This window comes from Sitodiplosis mosellana, unplaced genomic scaffold, assembly GCF_009176505.1.
Source record: "Sitodiplosis mosellana isolate CC-2019 unplaced genomic scaffold, AAFC_SMos_1.0 Smas_scaffold_6181, whole genome shotgun sequence".
Taxonomy (NCBI): domain Eukaryota; kingdom Metazoa; phylum Arthropoda; class Insecta; order Diptera; family Cecidomyiidae; genus Sitodiplosis; species Sitodiplosis mosellana.
In genome coordinates, this window is record NW_022601422.1 from 2,098,699 (window position 1) to 2,125,660 (window position 26,962).

The following is a 26,962-nucleotide window of genomic DNA, read 5'->3' on the forward strand; positions in this document are numbered from 1 at the left end:
GTGACAAAATGGTCAGAGCTGCATTATAAATGCAAAATTTACTGCTAAAATGCATCGATTGTTTCATTTATGCTAAAATGCAAATAACAAATATCAGTTCAGCTGAAAAGCTGACTGCGAATCAGAAAGATCCGAATGTTTGAGCTGAGCTCTGTGGAGTTTACAAAGCACAGGACCTGACAAGTGAATCTGAATGTCTTCATTGATGTAAAAAGTGGAAAACAGAAATCCCGAGCATAGCAACAGAGCATCACATCCACAGAAAGAATGAGACAAAAAAAATAACGTGGCAATGATGGGTAAAAAGAAAACTAAAAGCGAAATTAAACAGAATGAATTTTACTCCAAATTTAATTACGCAGCACAAGTTGAAGCATGAAAGTGAGAGAGATTGGATACGCATTCCCGCTTTGGTTCCCTTTTGTTTGAGGAGAATTAACGAGAGAGCGAGAGAGCGAGAGAGGGAGAATCAGAATGGCGAAAAATGTATGCAAAAATTCGAATAAGCAAAGCAAATATGCAGAAATGAATGTTTATGTAAATGATTATTGCATGTATGCGTGTTGGTTGGTGTATGAGTGTGTACGGAGTGCGTGTGAGCAACAAAGAGTCAAGGTTTATATGCCAAACAAAAATTTCTTGCTTCAACGAGCTGCTTTTGGCGTGAAAAGTTTGCACAACGCACTCTTCCATCGACATGTGTTTTATTTTCATTCTCATTCTGTTCTGTGCTATTGTGCTTGGTGTTATTTTTTTTTTTACTCCCGTTGGTGTGTTATCAAGTCGTTTAATTGCTATTTTCCCATCCCCGCGGAAAATGAATGAGAATGAAACCGATGCCATGGTGTTGCTGCTGCTGTTGTTGTTGTTGTGGTTTTGCCATCACGAAAACGTGTTCGAACCAACGAACAAACGAAAACGATGAAACAGTTGAAAGTAGAGAAAAAACAACACCAAATCTGCCGTTGGGCACTTGCTACAGTTTTCTGTTGTGTTCAATACACTTCGGTACGCTGTGTGGTTTTGGTTCCACGCTGAGACAATTATTATTTATGATTACTAACCGAAAATGCTTATCAATCGCCATTTTATTATCCTGTTGAAGGAAAGGAAAAAAATGCAACAACGCCGAGTACATAGTGTACGTACGTAAAGCAATCAAGACACTGTTTGAGATTCGTATTTGAATGGGCGCCCGGAAGAAAAGTCACATTCGCCGTTGAACGCCTTCGTCTTCGGTTTTGCATACACATTTTAATTTGAGTGTAAGCTACAATTTCGATCCCATGCCATTCACATTCACATTCAGGGGTTCTAATGGGTTGCGCTAATTTTCAGTTTCAAGTGTTAAAGCATTTAATTCCCGGATATGGAGCATAATTCAGTGTGTGTGTGTGTGTGTGTGTGTGTGTGTGTGTGTGCAGCGCTTCAACATCGAACGGGCATGTTGCCTCAAATTTTCACATCGATACAATTCAGCGTCGAGCGCGAGAGTGTAATAACGAGAGCAATTGGGAGTAGAATGGGAGCGCGGAGAGCAAGAGCAAGAGATTAAATTTACCTGCCAAATGTTGACAATGGATGGAATAGAAGACCAAAATGTTGCTCATTCGCAAATTGGTGTTTGCTCTTTCTCTCGTTCTCTTTCTATGCAGTAATTGTTCACAAACTTTACTCGGGTTTCAGGTGCTGAACCCACTTTCGTTAATGAAAATGAAAATCCATAAATATGTTAATGTTTTAAAAGTTTTCACCATGCTGGATTATATTATACGTAAATATTTTTTGAAGATGCGAGGCAAATTGTGAACGCACGCGTATACAAATGAGCGAATAAAAGTGAAAGTGCTGTGTTGCTGTTGAAAATCTGTTTCGATGCGATCAAAATTGAATCGTTTTTGGAAACTTCGAGAAATCTATATGCGGAGAAGGATGAAAATTGCTGGTTGCTTACGCGGATGAGGTTTACATTTGAAAATGAATTGTATCGCTGAACACTGAACACAAAGCTTTTGACTTTGGCAGGGAGGAAAAAAAGAATTATAAGCAAACAAAAAGAAGCTGTACATGGTTCAATGCCAAGCCAAGTATGTCCCTGGGTATTTATAATAGTCGATACGTTCTCACGTTGGTCCGAGCAACAACAACAACAAAAGCCAAACAAAGCGAATTATTTGCGAATGCATTATTTTCGTTACAAATTGAGGTATTTTGTGGAAATCAATAAGAAGGAAGCACAACAGCACACATGCACATGCACTCAAACACAGACAAAGTATCAGCCGTGCAAAACAATAGTCATGATACCGAGAGATTTTACTTCTTTTCCAGTATTTAGCTTCGGGTGATGTTTTGATTGCCATTAGTGAAACATATGAAAATTGCTTAAATGAGCAATTGCGATAAGCGAAATACAGAGCACAGATATCGCGATGCACCGTACACCCAACAACGAACCTACACACGAAAAAATAGACATGAAATCGCAAAGAAAAAAAAAACGAAAAAAGGAAAAGATGAACAGGAATAAAAATAAAAACGCCAATCGGTTTGATAAAAACGCCAATTTGCACAGAGCAATCGAGTGGATGCAGAGAGTGTGTGTGTGTATAATATTTGTTGTTTCGCGCAAAATGCGTTTTCGGGGTATCACGCTTTTCTGCGTATCGACAGGCCTCACAGTATGTCTGTATGATTTTCGACTCGGTTCGAATTGGCGCTATTCACAAAATGAATAACACCAGAAAGAGAGCGAGATAGAGAGAGAGAGAGAGAGAGAGAGAGAGAGAGAGAGAGAGTGGGACCAGAATGTAATGCCCACTGCGATGCGCATTCTGTGTTGTTTATGCACAAACTACGGCTTCTTTTTCCATCCGTGTGTATTTTTTTCCCTTCTTTATTTGTATTTAATATGAAGAAGACGAACGAAAATAAAGAAAAAAACATTTCTTATCAAAAATCATCGAGTCAGACACACGATTTTTCATCTGGATGCAAAGCATGCACCATTCTCATGTATCGATAACGGCAAAAAACGGCACTAAAGTGCTACTGCCCACAACATTTTGAGAACAAACAAACAGACAAAAATCGCCGAATGCAGACAAGCCAAGGAAATTCACATCATTTCTCCATTCGGATGCGGTAAAATGAAGCGACAAAACGCTACTTCAAATGAAATGAGCTACTTCAAACACACACACACACACACACGTATATGTGTGGAACAAACAGAGAAGAAGAAGAAAAAAAATACAGGATTAATGCCATTGCGTGCATCATTTGATAGTGTAATTTGGATTTATTTTTCTCCATTTTTTCTCTCGTCTTTCGTCTTCTCTGCTTTTCATCGTTTTCATTTCGATACGGAATATTATAACGCATAAACACTTTTATATGCGAAACAAGAACACGTTAAATCGCATCTCAAAAGCGATCCGCGTGAAACTTTACACCGTGCGACATTGTCTGCACAATTTGAAAGCAACGACAGAAGTCCATAGAATTGATGTAATGATAATAAATTCAAGCAACAAAAACGACGACTACGATGAAACAACCATGCCAAAACTACGTTGCAATGTATTTCGGACTCGGTACGCTGATGATTCAGATAGTACTCCATCTCTCCTTTCAAGATATGCTTCGTTTGGTTCTGGAAGAGAGCGAGCGAAAGAGAACGCTTGTCCATTCAAGCAGCAGTCATTTTATGGTCACTTAATCGTTTGTCTTCTTTTGTTTATGCACTCGGCTACTTGGCAATTTATTGAGTATGCTTGAGAGCATGGATTTAAGCAACTGTCCAAATGTCATTGAGATTTCGTAATGAACAACACCGAATTTTCGAATTCGTAGATTCAACTTGATGCTGGTCTTTTCGGTTTCCGGTAAAGTTCGTTCATTTTGGCCAACCGGCAAGTGGTCGACTTTTGGGGCGTTATTGACCAAACTTCCGAAACAGCTCTAACAATTGAATGCAAGAAGGAATGCTTTGAAGTGGCACAGCTCACCATCGACTTAAGTGTATTCAAATCAGTTTTGACGACTTAACAACTTTGAACACTTCGAATTGTTCAGTGAATCAACGCTGGATGGATGCGAAGGCAAGGTTCAAAGTTAGAACCGGAGGATTTTCCAAAATGAAACGGTGCGCTTTTGGAAATCTCATTACTAAGCATCAAATCCAAATCAATGGATTGCTGCTTTTAAACGGCATGAAATACCTCTTTTTGTCACCCATCTACCTTCTTCCCAGTAAACAATGGGGAATTTAATACAAATTTGTTGCAATCCACGAATTTCAAGAACATTTGTCTATTCGATCAAATAGTTAATAACAGTGTGTTATTGGTGCAAAATATTTTGAATTGACAATTCAACCTTTGCTTTCATATGGGATAAATGGGAAGAAATGAATGTTTCATGCATACTGAAAAAATAAATAGACTCGTATTTCGACTCGTCATTTGCTAAGCCAATAAGTAAATAAAAGTCCTAAGCATTCGTCTCGATTCGCAACTAATTTGATATGGGTAATAGTGCCGTATCGTATGCTTACGAGTACATATTAAATGTATTCATTTTGACATGATCATCAGTTTAAAGTAAAGAAAAATGTCAATGGTACATCGAAATCGAATACCGTTACCAATGGCCAAATTAGAAGATTCTCTTCGGTTTCATTCTTGAAAACCGTATTGTCAATGGGATTGGCCGGTGATTATTTGTGTTGTCTTGTCACATTTTGCAATACGGTAGTACAATGCAATGCGATAGTCATTCCCACAATCGTCGCGTTTTTGTTTCGCTCTGCGGCAACATTGAATGGGATTGAGTGGTGTATCGTGTGTGCATTTCGAGTTTGCTTTTTTTTTCTCCTACAGCAAAGCGAAACGATGACGATGAACTTGATAGTGGCTAAAGGCAATGAAAAACGTAAATGAACGCGAATAAAGATACACCGAATTCCAAGCATTTAAATGAAAAATCGATAAAAACGCATGTCTTTTCATGTATTTGTCGTCGTCGTCGTCGTCGTCATTTTTGTCGTTTTTGTCGTGAATTCACAAATGAATAATATTTGAATGGATTTTGTGTTTTTTTTTTCTTTCAATGTGTACCAAAACTTGCGATAATGAACAGGCAACCAACTAAAAGATGTTGAACACAAGCCGCGGTCAAATTTGAGTAGCATTAAAGTTTCAAGAAAAAAAAAAATCGTGTGTGTGTGTGTGTGTATTCAAAAAAGAAGCTGCAAAGCAAAATGTAATAAAAATTGTAAATTTTTCATTGGGTCGCACGTTTCGAGCGAGAGGGACGTAGACAGAGGGAGAAAGAGAGAGAGAGAGAGAGAGAGAGAAATGCACTGAACCGAAATTTATTTAGCCACTCAATCACGAATGTCTCTCGATCGATATGCAGCAAAGATAACATTTAAATATTACACAAAAAAGTGATAAATTTCCCGATCGCGGTAAATAAGAAGAGGGGGCAGCAGCAGCAGCCAAACCAGTAAGCGAACGTTCGGCGTTTTATTATGATTCACGTACTTAATAGCGACAAATCCGCAAAAGATTAAACATTCTTTGAGCGCGGGACGAAAAACGAGAACCAGAAGAAATGTTCGCTGAGGCGAAAGAAAGAGCAAGCAGATCGAGCAGCTACACGGCAGAAAAAAACAGATTCAAGTCTACGTGCTTTTATTGCTCATTTCGACAGATTGAAAATAAACGGTTTGTGTGCAAGAACGTCGAACATTCAATGCCAATGTCATTTCGTAGAAGTTTTTTTCTCTCCTTAGTTCTTCTTCTTCTTCGATGTGTCTTTTTCCTGTTGTTTGTCTTGGCTGGCAGTTGCTGGATGCGCAGACCGAATGTGTTTTGTTTGTAATGCCATTCTCAGGCCATTTCTTTAACATTTTTACGGCTAAATTTCCTTCAAGCGTAAACGATTAAAACGACGACAGTCATTAAATGCGCCATGCACTCGTACGCGCTTAATGCACTTAATGGTTCACTTTTATTTGATGCCAATTTCGCATCTAGCCACCACGAATAGTACAATCCATTGTTGATGTTACTTTTTTTTCGTCTTTCTTTCGTTCGATCGCCACGTCTTTTGTTTTCCTTTCCTCGCCATTTGTGTTATTTATTTGCTCGAAATGTGTTCCCGTTAAAAATAATGTGAAACGAAACAAATTGGAATGTGTTTTAAATTACAAAATTATATAAATATATCGATACTTAATGAAGGAATTGATACCCTTCGAAGAGTAGTCTGCACCTTTTTCCCACTTCAGTTGTTTGGTTGGTGTTTTTTTTTTTGCTTCTCACTTTCTTCCTTTCCTTCATTTCCATTTAATATCTTTGTGCAGCAGTGCATTCGATCTTTTTTGCAAGCGATGTGTTCATTGCTCGTGCTTGCTCTTTCAGTCTCTCTTTCGATGGCTGGCTGGCGCTACTGAATGAATTTCTGTTTCATGAAACCGCATATTATACCGATTTTTTTTTTTCAGTATAAAGTTTATTGCCTGCAACATTTTTTTTTCATTCTTTCTTCGTTCCCCCACTGTCACAGTCCGTGTTTACTTGACAGATTTCGATTATTACCAAACGATCTTTGTCACTCGAATGTCAAATCAACCAAAATACATTAATAATCGACCTCAGTCACAATTGTTTTTTTTTTCCCTTCGTCTACTTCGACTTCTTCTTGGGTTCGATTATAAAAAAGAAAGAAATTCGTTGGGGATCCATCTTTTTTTTCTTCACCAAAAAATCCCTAGCTACGCTATGCTATCGCATTAGGGATATGTGTTATGGAATCCGCGCGCAAATACACATAAAAAAAGCCAATTCCTTTTGAATTCACATTTTAAAGGTATTCAGAGCGAAGAGAGTGAACGCTGAGAGAAAATGTGTGCAGCGAAAGTTCTGTTGTCGCCCGAAATGAATTGTGGCGAATCGAGGAGTGTTCAAATTAAATGAACTGAGACAAAAGAAACTGAACCAAACGCACATAAATTAAAGAACTCATCGAGTGAGAGAAAGAGAGAGAAAGAAAAAAACAGCAACCGAAATGTAATAACGCGACGAGAAAGAATGAGAGCAACGAGAAAAAAAATGAAACGACACTGAACAAACAGAAAATCCATTGAAGGAAGCGAAAGAAAACACACACACAGTCGAAATGAGAAATTGTTCGAAATCGAGTGTTCGTATTTGCTTTGTGAACTGAATAGAATCGTATATGCGCGTCAAGGGGAGTGCATCACAATTAATACAATGTTTCTATTTGAACTTTGCATTTAATGGAATCGAAATTGAATGGCTTTGAAGTGAGGGCGTGATTTTGGCGACTTATTCAATAGCTAGTGAAAATGCCAGCGATTTAAATGTATACCATTTTTATAGGTTTATTTTGCATTTACCATAGAAATGGAAGGAATCTGTGAAAAAAAAAATCCACAAAATACCTATGTTTGCTTTAATTTGCATTTTCGGAAATTTTTCAAATTTTTTCAAATAATTTGAATTCTTTAGAATTTGTTGAATTCTTGGAATTTTCGTATCAAATTGATGAAATTAAACGCCATGAAATTAAAATGATTTTTCTCTCTCTTTTTCAGGTAAGTTTCACTCTTGCTAACTTGGACAACTGCTCGATTGATTTCCGTATGGTGAGTAATATACAAAACGGTGCTATGAATTTTGTTCTGAAGCAAAAACGAAATTACTCAATCAAGACGTTGATATCTTAGGCACAATACCGTTTTATTCGTACATTGTCGATCCAAGTGTTTGCTTTGTTCACTTTTGAACAGAAAAAAAAATAACAAATCCAAAGACCAAGAGAGAAAAATAGTTGAAATACATTGCTATGGGGTCGAGATCAACGTGAAAACTGAAATGCTTGGAAGTAGTGGAGCACATAATTATAAAGTGTTTTTGCTGTGGCAACGTGTGGTCATAGGCATTTCATTTATTTTCATTTGAAGAATAAGAAGACGGCGGAGAATAAAAAACCAATCGCTATGAAACGCATGTACACAACAGCCCAAAACTCCGAAAATAAATGAAACGAAATAATAAAAAGGAATTCATTTAGTTTGAAAGGTCGATTCATTCTTTTGTATTCGAAGGTATTGTATTGCACACCACGACGCACAAAACCACACCTTATTCCTTTTTTTTACATTAGTTGGCACACGTTGTCATCAAGCATCGTTGCCAACCCGTGAGTTTGATTCATTTTCGTATATACATATGTATACAATTCACGTGTCTAAAACATTTACCGAACAAATAAATTGAAAGAGAGAGAGAGAGAGAGAGAAAATTCTTCGAAATACGAAGAAATCGAGCAAGTTACCACTCGAATACAACAAATGGTTTGAGAAAAAGTGTGAAAAAGGGTATTGAATGTGTCAAGACGGGTTTTATTTTTCTTCATCGATACATGGACTTTTGAAATTTGGTTCACTGTAACAATCATCATCAGAATATTGAAATCGGCGATGTTATCAGAAGGTCCAATTCTAAAGTAGCACATTTATCTATATGTTCAATTTCTTTTGCGCTGCATTCGTGTGGCTATTCCATGTGAAGTCATTGCTATTTATTAGGTAAGCCGTTTACACAGTCTCACACATCGGACACATTTTTCTCTCTTTTCTTCTATTTCTCTTGAAATCCCTTTATGTTAAACCTTTAACCGCTCGGAACGCTAGAATTTCTCTTTCGGTGTTCGAACGCGCATTGTGAACGAGGCATGCGAACGGTGGTCTTTTGTTGCATCTCCACACGACACATTATTATTTAAATGAAGCGCTAGTCTGACGGTGTTGCACCGCACACGTAAATATTGCGTACTCCATCTCGAAACAAATTTGTTCTCGTGTTTGAGATAAAAAGCAAAACCATTTATGACATAGCATACACACAAAAACACACACACACACACCGACTCCATGGGATCAAAACTCTTCATCGAAAGAAATTGTGTGCGTGCATGATTATAGGGACAGTGATTTGATGGAAAGAAGAGAAGAGAAGAGATGTGAACAACATGTAAAACACGTATGAAATGAAGAGTGTGTAAATGCCACCAAAAGGGTCAAATTAAGTTCGAGGCTTTCACGAAACAAATATTAATTTTAAGAATAAACAACCGCAGCAGCAGCACCTTTTGATGATGGAGAAAAAATGGTAAATAGCAAATAAGTAATTTTGAGCTGCATTCAAGCGTTTTTTTTTTTTATTTTTTCGTCTTTTATTTTTATTCATTTGGTAGATTTGTTTCGCACGTCGCACATATTTCACCAATAAAAAAACGCCCGAGAAAAGGGTCAAATATTATGTGTGGTTGTTGGCATTCCAATGATGATGATGACGACGACGATGGACGCAAATGCGATAGACCACTGCTGCCGCTGCTTCTCTCATTTACCCCAAAAATCGATAAAGTCACTCTTGACCAGCTGTTGAACAGCTGAGACCGCGCAGTTAGGCAGAAAATTTGCGTGCGTGCACCAATATTCAAGCATTGAATTTAAGCATCAAGTCTATAAATCACATTAGAAAGCCCATTTTTAAATATTGTCCAGCATTTGGGGAGATTTTTTTTGTTTTGTTTGGTTTCATTTCCCAAACAAATCGAATGTTGAATGGCTACGTCAAGAACGGGAAACGAGCGTGCAGTGGCGACGGCAAAAAGGTTTCTCACAATAAATAACACCATAAAGTCAACCGAATTGATTGCTCTGTCTTAAAATGATTTTATGCTTTTCAACTGTTTGTTTTGCTCTCCGAAAAAAAGAGAAGACGGAAAAAAGTAGCGTCATTTCAGTCGGTCAAAATGGGTTGCGCTGTCGCTTTCGCGGAAATAGAGAACGTCCCATAAAATATATTATCAATATATCACGGCAAACCGACCGAATATGAGTCCACAGTCCATTCCGGGAGTGGGGTATTTTACCATTTGGCATAAATGTTAGCAGCATTCTTCGAATATATCGAAATGTCGAAAATCGAAACTTGTAGCACCAAAAATATTTGTTTCAATTCATTATCCAAAAAGGACACACGAGAAACACGAGGCGAAAAACACGAAATATTTATATGTTATGTATCAATGGATATGTGTGACGGAAAACGAAAAAGAGAGAATATAGTTTTTTTTTCTCCATTTGGCCAACAAACACACACACACACACACACACACAGAGATGCAGGATTTGTGTAGTGCTTCGTTAGTTCGATTCATTTATTTGAAATGAAATGAACTATAAAATCTGGGTGAATGTAATAATATGCAGATGGTTTTCGTTTTTATTTATTTGCCATCGTCCGAAGCACATATCTCGCCCAAAATCGTTTATGCAATACTTTGCATGCATAGAATATGGTCGAGACACAAACATACAGAGAGAGAGAGAGAGAGAGAGAGAGAGATGGGGGAAGTGGAGACGGAAGAGCGGGGGAGCCATTGGACCAACGCAACCAATGTCATGTGCTGAACCGTCAGGGCGGTTATGCATATTTTCACTAATAATGTTTATAAATCTAAAATGCTACACACACTTATTTACACAACATACAATAGAAGCAAAAATCGACATATCGACATCAAAAGAGAGTGAGAGAGGAAGAGGGACAGGGACAGGGTGAGAGAGAGAGAGAGAGAGCGGGAAAAAAGGAGACCTCAACCTAATGCAATATCTATCGCTGTTTCCATCGTGCCCGTACATGGCATTCAATATAAATCCTCATTTTTCTGCTCCAACCAAGAGAGTGGTTGTATAAGTAGCAGTCGGCAGAGTTCACTCGATGGCGCATAGCGCACTCCGTTTTCATCTTCAATAAATTCACCATGTGTGCACCAACGACCAACGATACACACCCAATAATATGGATTTTTATTTTATGACATACGACGAAATAAAAGAAGCCTTTTGCCGAATCGATGGAAACGAGCACAACTCATCTTTTCGTTCGTTGGTTGTCTTAAATATGAACGCTCCTCATTGAAGAATAGCACAGCAAACAAAATTCAACCTATACCATTTTTGCCATAAGCATATTTGGCATCGCCACATATTTTTGTGTGTGTGTGTATGTGTGTGTGTGTTTGTCGAGAAATGCACAAGCCTAAACATGGTTGAAAACATTATGATATTAAGAAGTCAAAACATCATTTTCGATTGGATTTTCCATCGACTCACACCTCTTCAAATCCGTTCACGCTCTTCTGTGCCACCCACTGTGCATTTTGTCTACGATCTTTTTGCCTACTTTCTTGCATACTTTATTTAAAAACATGAAACTTTGCATAAATTATTCCTCCGAAAAGTGGATCCCTTAGAAAAGGGCAAGTGTTTTTTTTTTTTCTTCTACTTTCGATGCCACTCTTTCAATATTTTACTTATATCATTGATTTTTGTTGTATAAATCGAAGCCTTTGTCGAACCGAACATACCAGCATCTCCCTTTTTTGCCTTCTTATGTACATTTTTTTTCGGTTCGAATACATTTTTTTTTACATAAAATGTATTAAATTGCAATTTGCTATTGTTTCTCTCTTTTCATTAAATTTTTCCCTCCATTGTCTTTACTTATTGGTGGACCAGGATGAATTTTCGTCTTGACTGATTGAAGCAGACTTTTAGCATTCTCATACACAAACAGCGACAAAGTCTAAACGGAGCCGCCGAATAAATAATATTAATAACATAAAACGATGTGATGGATGATGGGAACTTCAGGCGGGTTAAACCATGGAAGATTGTAAAGGACTTTTCTTTTCGTACAACATGATTTTCAATGGTTACTAAGTATTTTCTTCCCTCTTTTTCACATTCGAATGGGCCAATAGCCATTTCAAAGCAACTGTTCGACGCATCTATTAATTGATTGATTCAAAAGAGTCACTTTTTAAGTGGCTAATAATCGATTCGATAGTATATTTTCCTCTTCTTTGTAAGAACAATTTTTGTAATTACGTTCCAATATATTCACGTCCATACCAAATGCAAGAGCCTTAATTCAGGCGTTTCTGCTATGAAAAGTTTCCTTTTCACATGGAAGTTTCCGGAAAATACAGGAAGCGTTCGATTATAGTGATATATTTTTTAATCATACGGACAAATTTCTATATTTGCTAATGTATGGTAATTTTAGCATGAAAAAGCCTTCATAAACAAAGCAACCATAGAACGAAACATTTCCCTACGCTAAAATACTCGACAACAATTTTGTTTGGAAAATGAATTGTGGTCTGGCAATTTACGGCAAACGAAATACGGTTCGGACACAAAAATCGATTCGAAATTCAAAAGAAGCAATTCATTAGAAAGTGTTCAAGTCGGTTAGAAAGAATGGAGCGTTGAAAATTAATCGACTTCGGTCACACACCCCACACACACACACACACACCGAGTGAAATCGAAAGTCGAAAATAAAAACTATTTCCAATTAAGGACGTCGTATGTTTGAAGGAGAAAAAGAATAAAAGGAGGAAGACATAACCACACTATGATTACGAATTTTCTTTGGCGTTGCAAAATGGTTGGCAATATGCCATTTAATCACCATAATCGAAAATTGATTCTCCTTATAAATTATAAGTTGAAAAAAAAAAATTGAGGGCAATTTATAACTGAAGTGTCAGCATGAGTGCCATCCATGTTTTCAGTATATAGTGAATGTGTGGTGTGGGAAGCAACTCATTGTAATTTCCCACTGAAAAACCTCTGCATTGCAAGCACATTAATCGGAAGAAGGTGCAATCAATCAGAGTTCAAATGCCATTATTGTCATTGAAATAAGGACATTGAATAGTTGAATGGAAATTACAAGTTCCATCTATTTGCATTTGTGCGCTACATTCGACGGCCACCGTGTCGAAATTGTTCGAATATGCCATTCCGTTTAGCTGATTAAAAGTCAAAAAGTGGATGGTGTTCGCTATATATATTAAAAGTAGCTGATCGTGGAACGAATATACACATCACGCAAATTCGTTTGTGATTTTAATGATTGTGTGTTTAAATGGGGTATGTCGTATCGCACGGTCAACTTGAAGCTTAAACGGAATGTTGACGTTGCTGCTTTCGAGCGTTTTTTTTCTTTTCTTCTTTCGTTCCCTTTTGCCTTACATGACCGGAAACGGAAAACGCAAAAAAAAGCATTAGAATAGAGAAAAAGAAAATCATGGACGCTATTGAACATTTGTCTGATTTGGTTTGGTGAAATCATTTGCGGTTGTGCGAAAAATAGATAACATTTATATTTTGGGAATGCCATGGTATTCGCTTCCATTTCGAAATGTATAAATAAATGTTATATTTCCTGTGGTGTCTTCTTCAGCTCTCTCGAAAAAGTATATTGATATGCAAATTTGGATGGTATTTAATTTTCTTCGTAGAATTTTCACCCGTGATAAGTGCGTAAAATCGGACGGAGAGGGAGAGAGAGAGAGAGAGAGAAAACACGCGCATGTCAAGGTTGTTTTCTCTTTCTGCCCTGTATTTTGTAATATTTGCGTAACAGTGAAATAATCAAAAATCATTTGGTGAACTGTGTTAAACGGAGACCCATTCCCTACTTAACTTGCTTATGGTGACAAAATGAAAGGAGAGCGAAAGAGAAAAAAAAAAAAACACAACAAACTTACTGTTCGGTTCATGCTGTCGCTCGAATCGAATCGAAACGAGAGAATGAAAATGGGAATCTGCCACACAGTCAGTGCGAAAAAGTGCTGCATGTTTCAACCCATAACAAATGATAACAAAGTCAAGAGAAGCGGAACATTTGCGTATATGGTTTTCGTGAGTAAAAGCGAATCGAACGGCGAGTATGTATGCTTTGGAGAGGAAGAAAGAAAGACCGAATAGAAAGAGAATTGCTATATCGGTTCGATTCGAACATTTGATTGTCATTTCTCGAATTCTCATTTAAACTTCTGGCGCAATGTTGCTTTTGTTTTATTTCATTGTTACTGCTGTCGCTATTTCAAGTCTCTTTAACTCTTGTAGTGTGTAATCATGCATTGCATCACATACAGTCGTTCAGTGTTTTGTGTGCGCTGAACAACGAGATATATATATAGTACACAGGACGAGAATGAAGAAAGAGCGAGGGAATGAGAAAGAGCAAAAGAGCAAGGATGACACAGTGAGCTGCGAACGAGCTAGAGTTTTGGTTTAGAGCGCCAGAATACAAAAGAGAACGACACATCGAATGACTGACTCATATACATCGTATAGGATCATAAATATTGTGAACGGGCATTTCACATTTCGGCGCTCATGCTCATGCCCCCGAAACTAAAGACAAAAGATGAATGAAGTAAAGTTTGAATGGAAAAACTTTTATGGATGTATATCAATGTGTTTGTGTGTGGACGTGCTAGAGAAAGAACGAAAGAGGCAGAGAGGCAGAGAGAATGGGAGAGAGAGAAAGAGAGTAAATGAATAGCTAGAGTGTGAGTGGGAGTGTGAGTGAGTGTGAGTGAGTGCGAGTGTATGTAAGCTGAATGATTGTTAAATAATAAGTAAAAGTGCATAAAAGAACTTATGTGTTTTGGTGTAGCTGATAAAATGCCCGGAGTAATCGCGAAAGCAAGCCGATACACATTCAAAAAGCATTTGCACCATCATCTAGGTAACGCAATCGGCAAATGTTATCGAAGAAGTAGAGTCGCAATTTCAATGTGTGTGTCTTTGTGTGTTTGCAAACCATGATCAAAATCGGAGAAAACTCGTACACAATAATTAAAATCACAGCGATAAGCCAGATCCACTGTATATTCTCATTTTAAGTTGGGCTTTTTCCACACTTGTGCCTGTGCATCCGAAGAAAACACACGAAGCAAGTTGAACTGGTGTGCCTTAAAACTGTATTTCAAGAGGGGTGGCAATATGTATGCACAGACACATGGAATGCTAATACCATCCAATTCATCGCATAGCCAAATACCAATGCGAGTAATAAACAGAATCAAATTCAAAAGATAACATTTTGAAAGTGAAGTTCTTCGGCCGACAAAATCACCGCTCTTCTGCGTTGGAATTCACTAGATCAAGAATTGAAAACGATTTGGATGGAAGTGGGAAAAAATCCTGGAATTGACTAAATTGCACATAAACATACATGCATGGGGACACACACACTCTATAACGGGAGTTGACTCAACACTGACACAGAAAGAAGTGTTGAGGCAAATTCAAGGAAAGAGTAATCATGACATGATGATAAAATAATCGAAGAGCACAGAGGAAAAAAAGAAGAAGAAAAACGACGACGAAAAAACACGTGAAGAAGTGCAAACTTTCCGATGAAAGCAGAAAATTGGAAAAGTTTTGCCATGGGCTGCCTCGATTGAATCTTTTGTTTGAAACAAAAGATTCAAAAAGATTTTTTTGTTTTATGTTTTAATTAGAAAAATGTATTTGTTTTTACCTACCATGAACCTGCTATGACACGGCAAGCGGTAGATATTCAGAATGGCCAGCACACAAACTACATGGAGTTCGTCGCATACTTAACCAGTTCTTCAGATTGACTGAGCAATCATCCGAAACTGGTTGGCCACAATAGTATACGAACCGAAATCAAAATATACTCAAATCGGTCGTCTTGCGAATTATAAGAATCAGCCAAAATGAAAAATTTCGTCGACCGTCCATTCACACTGTGCAATGCGAGCGACTATCTGTAGCACCGCTTAGTCTCTCTCTCTCTTTTCCTCTCTCCTACAAGAGTGATGAACATGTACATGCACAGTGGCAACGATTGACACAGACGGCAACCAATACAAATGAACTGTTGAACATTGTTTCGGCTACCGAATACACCATGTCTCCAGTATAAATTAGACAATGACTGAACGAGGCTCACGTTCCATATCAATCGATTGATCGCCATTTTGGCTGTATTCATTTTTATCTTTTTATTCGCTTAGCAGCTGTATGTAGCTTGTGTGTGTGTGTGACAATGTTTTTGTTTTTCATTCTTGTTACCATCGTTCTCTGTCTTTGTCTCTCTACAAGCTTCAAATCATTTAAGCGAAAGTGTGCGTTTGATTTTTCTCTTTTATTCCATCTGTTCTATCTCTTTTCGATGTATCCTTGTCTCCTTTCGAAGTCATTCCCACGTACACACATACAACATACATAAATCTCTCTCACTTCGTTCATCGTTTGCAACAACTTTTTTTCTTCGTTCAAATGAAGCGCTACGATCTTTAAATCATTACCGATCCAATCATCTAAAATACTCGGTTGCGGTGGAGAGAGTGAGAGTGAGAGTGAGAAAGAAAGAATGAACGAGATAACGAGAACGAACGAGCAAGGAAGCTATTCTTATTCGTCCAACTCAATCCTTAATTCGAAAGTAATTGACTTGAAATCCAAGCGATAGAGCTTCAACGTTGCAAAGCATGGTTCGAAATTCGTAAAAATATCGCACCAATTATGAGGCCGTCTAGAAAAAGGATGCGATTACATGTGACTACCATCACATTGCTATGGCAAGAGAAACGATGCTTGTTGTAATGTACAAAAGCCAGAACCACATCTAGCATCGTCATTAATAGAATTTTGAGCAAAAGTGATAGAATTAAATTTTCGAGCCAAATTCATGCAGCTCTGGTGAATTGCTGATTCAATGCGTTCATCGCCCGCTGTTCGTATTGTCGTATGTGCTGCTGTTGCTGCTGCTTCATGTCATGGAAGCATTATCTACACTTAACCTTTAAAATAGCAGTTTTCGTCTAGGTTTTGACGTGCTCCACTTTCAACATCTTCATGCTGCTTTCCATTATCACACACACACACACACACAAAGTATGCAAAGGCTGCATTATATGTAAATTGGATTTTCATCGCATTGCTTCATCAAGCAGCTAGCGAAAGAAAAGGGTGAAAGTGAGAACGGAAATTGTGTTTATGTGCGGACACAAGCGTAAAGAATGTGGTAGGCCAGTCCAAAGCCACCGATAAACTTTACATATTTATATTCGAAAATACAATTTGCTAAAATATAGATCAAACATATGAATATTTAATGAAATTGCATAAAGAATAATAACACAAATGTATCAATCAGCAAAGGCATTTTGCAACAACAGTATTTCATTTTCCATCATGATTCTGTAGATGATAAAAAAAAGCCATTGCAAATAGATTCAGTGTGAAATCAAACATTCGGCTAAAGCTTATTCCAACGCAGCGTCATATCAAAAGTAAAGAAAAACTCATTCTTATTCAAAAGCTGAAAATGCATTTGCCAAATTACATGCACATCGCTCATTCTACGAGTCAGAATGTATACTCGATGTGGGTTTTTCGAAGCCTTCTCTATTACGCTCTACATATATACATATGCTTCGTGTTCATTTGGATGGTGAAAATGGTTTGAACGACATGAGGATGATGGTGCAAAAATATGCATTACACCTCTGCATCACCTGTGCGTGATTTGTCCATATATTTCCTTGTCCCTTGACAGAGAGAATCTTGCTCACCTTCGTTATGCATTTCATAATTTCTAGAAATTTACTTCAAAATTGGCTCATTGATGTCGTGCGTGGAATGGGATATGGGGTTGGTTGATTTCGGATGAAAGACAAATTCCAACGCATTCATTTCATTACATGTACACTACACCACGCACGACATTGGCACTGTCTTTCTACCCCTGCAACGTGAATACACAATTGAGAATGGTTGACTAGGTTACATATACACGAGTCAGCAAAAATCAATTTGCTTGTACAGAGAGCGTTGTGATGAAATTGTAAAGTTACTTGCACAAGTGCATGCACAATTTGGTTGTTTCGGTAAACCGAATGATTTTACCATCGAATATTGATCGAGTCTATTGTATGTGTGTCTAGATGTGTGTGCACTAGTGTTTTGGCATACATCTCAATATCGCTGTCAATTGTATGTTGTTTCGTTTGCCTGCACCAAATAGTTGACATTACGACGAGCGAGCGAAGAGGGAGAGACATATGGAGAGAGAGAGAGAGAGCGAGAGAGAGAGAGAGGGACAGAGAAATAGCCCGCTTATCTAACCACAATGAAAAATGTTTCATGTTTTGATGAAGCTCAATATCACTAAATTGCAGTTCAAAATTCAATGCACAAGCGATTTATTGACCGCTCCAGAATGTTAAGGTGCATTGTCTATTTGCAAGAGCATGAAAACCCAACAAAACGAAGAAAAAAACGAAAAAAAAAACACGCATGACTACAGCCATCGGATGCGTTCGAGAGATCGTATCTATCGAGTGCAAGGCTGTTCGTGAAAGGTTTGAATTGCATTCGATTTCTAGTACAAATTTGATATTAAAATTGCATTGCATTCGCAGTCGATAAATGGAGCACACCACCCGCACCAGCATCACCATCGCCCGTTCCGTTTTTGGTTCAGTGCATATCGACAATCAATGATGAATCATCGGTGATGAGCACACGTACCGTCGAAATAGCAGACAAGAGAGAGGTAGAGAAGGTGAGAGTTGAGTGTGTTTCTCAGCCAACATCAAAATTTACAAACGTTTAGATAATTTGAATATCGACGAACAAATACGCATTTACAAAACCAATGCGATAATTTATACATGAATCGATCCGATTTATTCCGCACTCATCTCTGCTCTCTCGATTCCATTTTCCCAGCGACCGACTAGTGAACATGACACACACACACACACACACACACACACACACACTTGCACACCATGGCAAACGAGCAAAAGAGGTGCACAGTGCTCCGGCTTTCGCCTTGTTCCACGGACAATCGTTTGACATATCATTTAATTAGTTTAATTTCCAATTTATTATTTTCAGCATTTTAATTGCCAACAATTGGTCGAAGTTTCTCTGCATTTTGTTTGATTTGCATTCGAAATGATCGGAATTATCCAATATAATCGGGTAAATTGCTTGCAACCATTTTCAAGATTCGATTTCGGGGTAACCCATGTCATTCTCTGACACACTGCATGGCTTCTGCTGCCGCTACGGCTGTTGCTGTTACTGTTCGGTGCATTCGTTGCAAAATTCAGCAACGAGAGGCTGATGCGTATATGTCAAGTGTAATTGCATATATGGCTGTGGCGAATGTTCATTGTGAAATTGACGCGAATAAATTACGGAGATATTGTCAGTGAATGAGAAAGAGGGAGAGAGAGAGAGAGAGAGAGACGATGGAAAGACGCAAAATGCGATTCCTTCGACAAAATCAAATGACATTACAATCAACATTTGGCAATTCGAGAAAGAGCCATTGCACCATCCACATTGGCACAAATCCAATTGAAAACTCAAGAGTTCAATGTACAGGATTAAGGGTTTTTTTTTTCCTGCTAGGCAAAAAGCAGAACAGAAATACGTACATTCTCACTAAATCGCTTCAGTCAAAAGGCAAAACTCGAGGCGGAACCAAAATTCTCTTTCTCCCTTTATCTGCAGATGGGATTCTATACTTTAATTTTTGAAATGTGTTATGGGTATTTTTTGCAGAGAATTTCCGTATTTTAAAATTGTGCAAAAATGCGACACCGCTCATACATAGTGAAAATGATGTGTATCACACAGATACAACCGCTTTGATCAAAGGTGCAACGGGCAATGTAAAAATTTGCTACCACCGAGCGAGCCACTTATGCTCACTGCCAATGTGATCACATACCACCAACTAGTTTGGCTATTGAACCATCTATGTACAAACTATAGCTGTGTCGTTGTAATGTGTCTACCGACCATGCAATTTCTCGGATTGTTCCGCATCTCTCGTCGATGTGTGTGTGTGTATGTGTGTCCCGTAGAGATGGTGTATGTCGGTGTGTGTGTGAGTTTGTGCGGCAAATCGTGTGTATCGTCGATCGTTCATCCAACAAAATGTATAAGTCCCCCCAATAAGTTTTTATGGAATGCGATGGAAACCAATTTTATAACTTCAATCAAGTCTCAAATGAATGGCACACGTAATGCGAATATATTCGTGCAATATATGTTTGCCAAGAGGGAGCCATAGAGATATGCATGCAGTACAGAAATCACTGACGACTACCAAAGACTACCAAACACCAACGGAACAGAACGAAACAGAGCATAAACAAAAATCGGGATAGAGAGTGCAAAATTTCGATGGTGCGACAACGACGACGATGTTGGTGGTGGTGGTGGCGGCAGCGGTGGTGTTTCAAAAGGAATCACAAGCGGCCGAAAGAGGCATACAAACACATCGACGAATTTCAATGTGGGGAAATTGGTAGCCGTATAGCCGAGAGTGCGTGCAACGCAACTATTACGAATACAGGGATAAATCACAGCATTGCTATAATAAAACCAACACCACGGTATATGTTTATACCACGAAACGGCCGTGGCGGGGAAAATGACTTTGACGAAAAATGTCTGGCTCACATGTACGCATGCATTGCGAAAAGTAAACAAAAACGATTTAATGAAACACACGTCCCGCTTTGTACACTTTGCACACGATTTGGTAGCATCGAAAAATCAGAACTACCCGAAATGAGCCAAGGCATGCATGTGTGAGAGAAGTCAAGTCATTCGGAAATTGAACGTTTTGTCAATGTGTGCGTATGCGTATGCAGAGGAAGAAATCATGTGTGCATAAGAATGCTACATATTATTCAAGGCACACATGTACACAGTTGATTTTCAACACCAAGCCAACATCGATTATCGTGGCGAAAACAGAACCAGGCAGCATGCAGCATATATACAATAATTCACCAGCACCGAATAGCTAGCATAGCACAAAAGAAAAAATACAGCATATGAACGACTGAACGAAATTATCTCTCCTCCGAGAAGAACGAATCGGCCGAACGAATATCGTAAAATTCTTTTGGACATAGAATGTATACGCACACGCACACACATATACCAACAACACCACCACCGCATCGCACATTGAACGTTTACAACGTGTGCACATTGCGAATGCGAGTATATCACCGAATCGCACACATACACATGGGCACGTATACATACGCAGCCTGCTCGAATACATGTACACGAATAGCCGAATGCAGCACGATTGTTTGCTGCTTAAGTCATACACTGGCCCGAACGTGCACACACCGATGTGTGGTTGTGTGTATGTGCGGATGAGCAAAGCACACGAACAAAACGAACGAAGCGAGAGCATACACAAATCCAGATGAATGTACTCGACTTTAGTTTGCTTTCTGCCGCCGTGGGTAATGGTACGAATATTCAATATGACCGGTTTATATTTCCATCAAAATTGTATTCATTCATTGCTGTAAGTTTTTTTTTTGGGTGCTCAGATATAGTCAAGTTGTGTGGAATCAAAGTTTGTGTTGTTTTGTGCTGTTCTGTTCTGTACACGGTGTATTCAATGGAATTACACGGAGTGCATGCGTTTCGGTTGCTATTTTTTCTTCTTCTTTTGTTTTTGGTTTTTCTTCGGGATTTTTGTTTTTCCTTTTTCAAGTGAAAAACTAAACGGAACATTAGAAACATCTTACATTAACATCACCATCAATAACATTGCGACGACGATAACGACAACGGCGAGGACGATGACTATGTTGGAAGCAAAAAAAAAGGAAGAGAATAATCTTCAACGCATAAATCAAATCAAATAGAATGAAACGAAACGAGAGAAAACGGACCAAAGCAGAAATACTTTCGATTGAATTTTATTCTTTGGGTTTTTCTTTCTGTGTTGCAATTCATACTTCTATTTCTATTTTTGCTCGCTTGCTTTTGTCCAAGGCGCTTTTTATTCTCTCGTTGCGCTCGTTGTCATTCAGTGGTGTGTTTGAGAAAAGGCTATTTCGCTTTGATTGTATCTTCTCTCGTTCGTTGATATCAAAAGGACTTTGAACGCAGTGCTAGAGCGAAGAGAAAGAGAAATAAAAAAAAAATAAACGGAAAAGAAATTTCAAAGTCTCTGCGGTTCTAGGTGTTATCAAACGAGAACAAGGAAAAGGAAGCAGACAAAGCAAAAGGAAAAGAGTAAAGAAATTGAAATGGAAAAATCGCAGTTTAGCGAAAGAATTCGTGGGTGTGCTATATATGCTTGAGTGTAGTGTTGATGCAGACGTTGAAGGTGCAAACATAGTGAGAGTTGAGTGCAAAGACCGATGAAATAATATCGCTGGATATGAAAATCCCATGTTGTTGTTGATTTTTCTTGGCAATAAGTCAGTGATACAGTTCGCATTATGAACGATGCAGTGTTTGTAACGATAATATTTCGCCATAAATTGCGAATAATTTTTTTTCTCGCGAAAAACTATCCGTTCAACGCAAATGCAAATAGTACAAAACAAGTTTTAGTGTTTTCAATCGTTCCGCAACCCAATATTTATTTAATTTTCAAAACACACTCACAATCCAAAATCCACTTCAGTTAGTTTCATGCGATACCCGAAGAGAATTCCGAGGGAAAAAAATCGAAAATTTCAGCCATCATGCAATGTAAACAAAATCAATGGAAAAATAGTGATTGTTGTTTGATGTTCAATATTCGGTGCTCTAGTTCATCAATTAACATCTTATTGATTACTGTTTTGATTGTGTTAGCTTTCATTACATGGGAGGAAAATTTGTCGAATATTGACGATTTTTTTTGTTGTTAGTTGTTGTTATTTCGTTCCTCTGCTTGCACAGCTTATTTGGTCTAGGCTGTAATTATTTATTTTTTTTGTATGTTTACGCTCTCGGTTTCGTGAAATTAACTTCAGTGGAAGTGGATGGATGGATAATCTCCTCACCTGGATGCCGTGTGCCATTTAGTTATGTGTGGAGCGCAACTCAAATTTCCGCATACAAAATCACTGAAGAGATTATGTCAATTGCTTAGTGAAAATAACAGTGACGCTGGCTGGCTCATCATTTTCCTTCCTTCTTTTCTTCTGCAATTGACGAAATTTTAATCGCACCAGACATTTGTTGTTTCGCATGACAAGCCAGAGCGAAAAGATAAACAATCTTAATTTCATCATGATATTTTCATAACAACAATGGCAACGATAGTAAACAAAAAAACAGTTGAAAGTGAAAACGGTTAGTTGCGCCAATCCCTTGTAATCAATATTCTAAACAGCACCTGATTCATTAATGGATCAATCAACAGTTAATGTGACGTGTAGCGCAGAAAAAAAAAAGACCAAAATCATTCTTACCGTGATTTTTGTTGCTCACACTTATTTGTGTGGTTCAATCGAAAACCCAAACCCAAACACTAAACTCGACCGTCATCGAGACACTCAACAAAATGTGGTGATGAAACTGACGTGGTGATTGTGCATTAAATTGTCAAGAGTTGCGATCAAAACATGAAGCGACATGAATAAATTGAGATGTTGACGTGCAGCATTGTATGTGTGTGCTTTTCTGACATTGTTTTAAAGGAAAAGCGGAACGGGAAAAATGCACACAAAATTCGTACGGGTTTTTATTTGTTGATTTGTATATTTCGGCCAGAATGACGACAATAAGAAACTTATGTTGCTTGATTTTTTTTTTCTCGTCCGTCTTCTACTTTTCTGCTCTTCGCCCGTCACGTCTTCGTCACACACAAGCACACACATATCAAGCAATGTCCATCCATAATGGAAGGGGTCACACCATTTACGGTGTCACATTGCTTACCAAGTCACACACAACGGCACGTCTAAAATTACACCAGCTCATATTAATTTCAGTGGCTTATCAGTTGGGAAATATCGTTTTTGATATTAATTACAGCATAAATTCCGAATTTAACATTTGTGACCGAGCAAAAGAACCACGATGTTTGAACGACGAAATTTTCATAATTCGTTTTTCCAAATTGTTTTCTTGTTTTCTATTTCATTCGCTCTTTATTTTTGACTCTCGATTCGTTCTAAATTCGAGAAAGACGTAAAAAATAAACGGTGTTGAAAAGTCAACTTTGCATATCCAACAACGGTATACATGCACACACGCAAGCAAGCATTCCACGCGAGTTAACAGTTCTTGATGGTGATTGTTAGTGAAAAATTGAAAAGCAAAAACAAATGAAGAAACGAAAAAAAATAACAGTTAATGAAACGTATCGAAAATTGAGAACGAACGAGAAAAAAAAAAACAGTGAACAGTTCTTTTTTTTTTCAAATTTGGAGCTATTTTTCTATCGATATTTCGATTTTCCGTCTAATTCGTTTTCTTCTGTTTTTATCTTATAGTGAAGTGAAGCAGTAATTCAAGCACAATTCATAAATGATTATACATTTTTTTTTTTTTTAATTTCGTTGATAATTCAAAGTCAATTAATCAACCCAATAAGTGACAAGAAAAAAGAAAAAGAAGAAATTTGCAACAATTTGTAGTAGCAAATTTAAAACATAGATGCGCTCTCGAAATTGTGTATGTGTGTGAATGAACAATATATGTAGAAAGGGAGCTAGATAGGTTGAACAAATATAGTTTCGAGAAAGTGTTGTGAAAAGTTGTGAAAACAATTGTTGAAGAAAACAAAGTTCCAAAAATTGAATGTACATACATATCCCCCAAAATTGTATGCCAAAGTACCGAGGGAAGCATATAGATCTATATATTATATACATGAAACGGATGACTAATACTCCATCAGTTCTAAACTAATTCCAACAAACGGATAATTCATTACGAAAACCTCAGACTGGCAGATCAGTTTCTGAAACACAGCACACACAAAACATATACTCACACACACGGAGAAATAATTAAAAGAGATAGGGAAGGAACCAGCTACGAATAATAAAAAAATACGAGAGAGGAAAACAAAAATCGTAACAATACAATATACAAACTTGGATTAATTTGTTGTTGACGACGACTGGCAGCCTGCCATTTTCTTCTATCTTCCAGTTTGCAACCCCACAAAGTAAGTATTCGCTTTTAATCCAATGGAAATCATTTGATGACTTTTAATCGGTGCGATTAGAAAACTGTGTCAATCAAATTAACTTAATACGACCAAAAGGATGTGCTGCCACAACATTTTCATTTTCTGCTTTGGTTTTTTTTTTTCATTGATTTTAATCAAAATCGACTCAATTTTTCATCAAAACATTTTCATTCGCTTTCATGGAATTGGAGATTTCTTCGTGTCTTTTTTTTTCTCGTTTCATTCTCTCTACAATCAACCAACTAGAAATATGAAATTTCATCAGCCTTTGATTTACTTTTCCGTTTAATATACAAAAATGAGATGATTGTGCGGACCCGGTCAAACAACAAAAAGAACGCTTTCAAAAAACGGTTTTGAAAGTAGACGAATATTGGACGAAGAAATGAAACAAATAATGAATAAAAATATATACGAATATATATATAACCAAGCCTAAAATGTGCCTTTACATGTCTGTTTATGTTACGAAAAAGTCAAGTTCTTTTAATTATGTAAATTGGAATTTTTTTTTTTTTTGGGAAAAATGCCTCTTTTACGCTCCGAAAGAGATTTACGCCAGTCAAATGCGATTTTGTTGAGAGAAAAAGGAGGTGTTTTTTTTCTTGGTTGTTTTTTTTTTTTTTTGGTAATATTTTGATTATTTCTATTTTGCTTGCTCTTTCGCACTACTTTTGTTCGTTCTTCTATGGAATATTCAGTTTAAAAGGAGACGAAACATTGATGTGTAGACACTGGAAAGAAAAATTCGACGACAGAGAGGAAATTGTTTGCTATACAAAATTCATAACGAAGTGGCTATGACAAGAAAATTTAAGCGGATACGATGCGCACAAGATAATTGTCAATAAAATGAAATGCAATGAATTCACATTTATATATATATATATATATAGATGGAGAGCTCTATCACAAAAACTCATATACCGCAATCTAATATACGAGCTTTGTTCCATCATCAGTTGGTTCTGTCTATCGTTTTGCCGTATCTTTTATCGTTCGAATGCTTGCGAATGCGTATGACACGATACACCTATTTCTTCTTGACCGCGTACTGATTTCTTTTATGGAAAAAAACTCCATTTTTTTCTGCGTTCTCATTTTCACTGCATCCTTCATCATCGTGCAATATTATTCTCTTTCTTTTTTCGAAACAAATTCTATTTAACATCAGTTTTGCGCTCCATGTTATTAAGCATAAATTGTCAGTGCTGTCGCACACGGTGGCTGTAAGGACAAACAAAACACACACACACTGTTGGCACCGTCATCGTCACAGAAATCTACTTTGCGTCATGAGTGAACAGAAAAAATTAATCCCGTTAGGAATTTCAATTTTCTCTCTCGTTGAATGGATGTAAATTTGGCCCCTATTCCGAACAATCATAAGATGAACATTGACGAAGCAGACGAAGCGCTATTAAAAGTGAACGAGAAATAGAGATCGAGCGAGCGAACAACACTGCAAACGAATATTATGCTCTTCTCACACATCAAACTCCAAACAATTTGATTTCAAAATATTTTCTATGTCTTGGACGTGTGCAAAAAGAATCTTTGTACTCTTCTTTCCCCCTCCATTCTGCTTTGTATTCGAACGAACAAACTTTTTCCAACGTCGATTATATTGCGTGCCGATGAAAACATCCACACAATACACAATCTTATCGGCAATGCTTTAGTAAATATATGTGTGCGAAGCCGAGTTTGATAAACATAAGCCTTGAAAACTATTCAGTAAAACTCTAAATAGTCTTCTCTCTTGCTCGACTCGATCTTTACACTATCATTGTCGCTCGATATTTAATGCACTTTCAATATAAATCCTACGTAAACACATCAGAAACATTTTATTTTCAAGCTAAACCATGCCACGTTGTGCAATCGAATGCAATGTGATTTTTCGAATATTTTTTTCTCTCACGTTTCCACGAAAACAGTCCGCGATTTATGAAGAAAATGAATGAACATTCGAGACAAATTTTCCCGACGTAAATTTGAATACAATTGAGAAATAATGAAGCTTCTAAATCAAT

General features: G+C 37.5%; 1 protein-coding gene across 5 annotated transcripts in view; it reads left to right on the plus strand.

Annotated features, from left to right (window-relative positions):
• LOC129576284 (teneurin-m) overlaps positions 1–26,962 on the plus strand; it is a 405,617-nt gene that overhangs the window by 261,289 nt on the left and 117,366 nt on the right. For 3 of the 5 annotated variants that reach the window (XM_055461074.1, XM_055461078.1, XM_055461076.1), the window contains exons 1-2: positions 21,231–21,305; positions 24,223–24,902. The exons of 1 other annotated variant lie outside the window; for it this stretch is intronic. The gene's annotated coding sequence lies outside the window, so the exon portion shown is untranslated. Of the gene's footprint in view, positions 1–21,230; positions 21,306–22,218; positions 24,079–24,222; positions 24,903–26,962 lie in introns of those variants that run through there. One more of the 5 variants, XM_055461075.1, reaches the window with a different exon arrangement.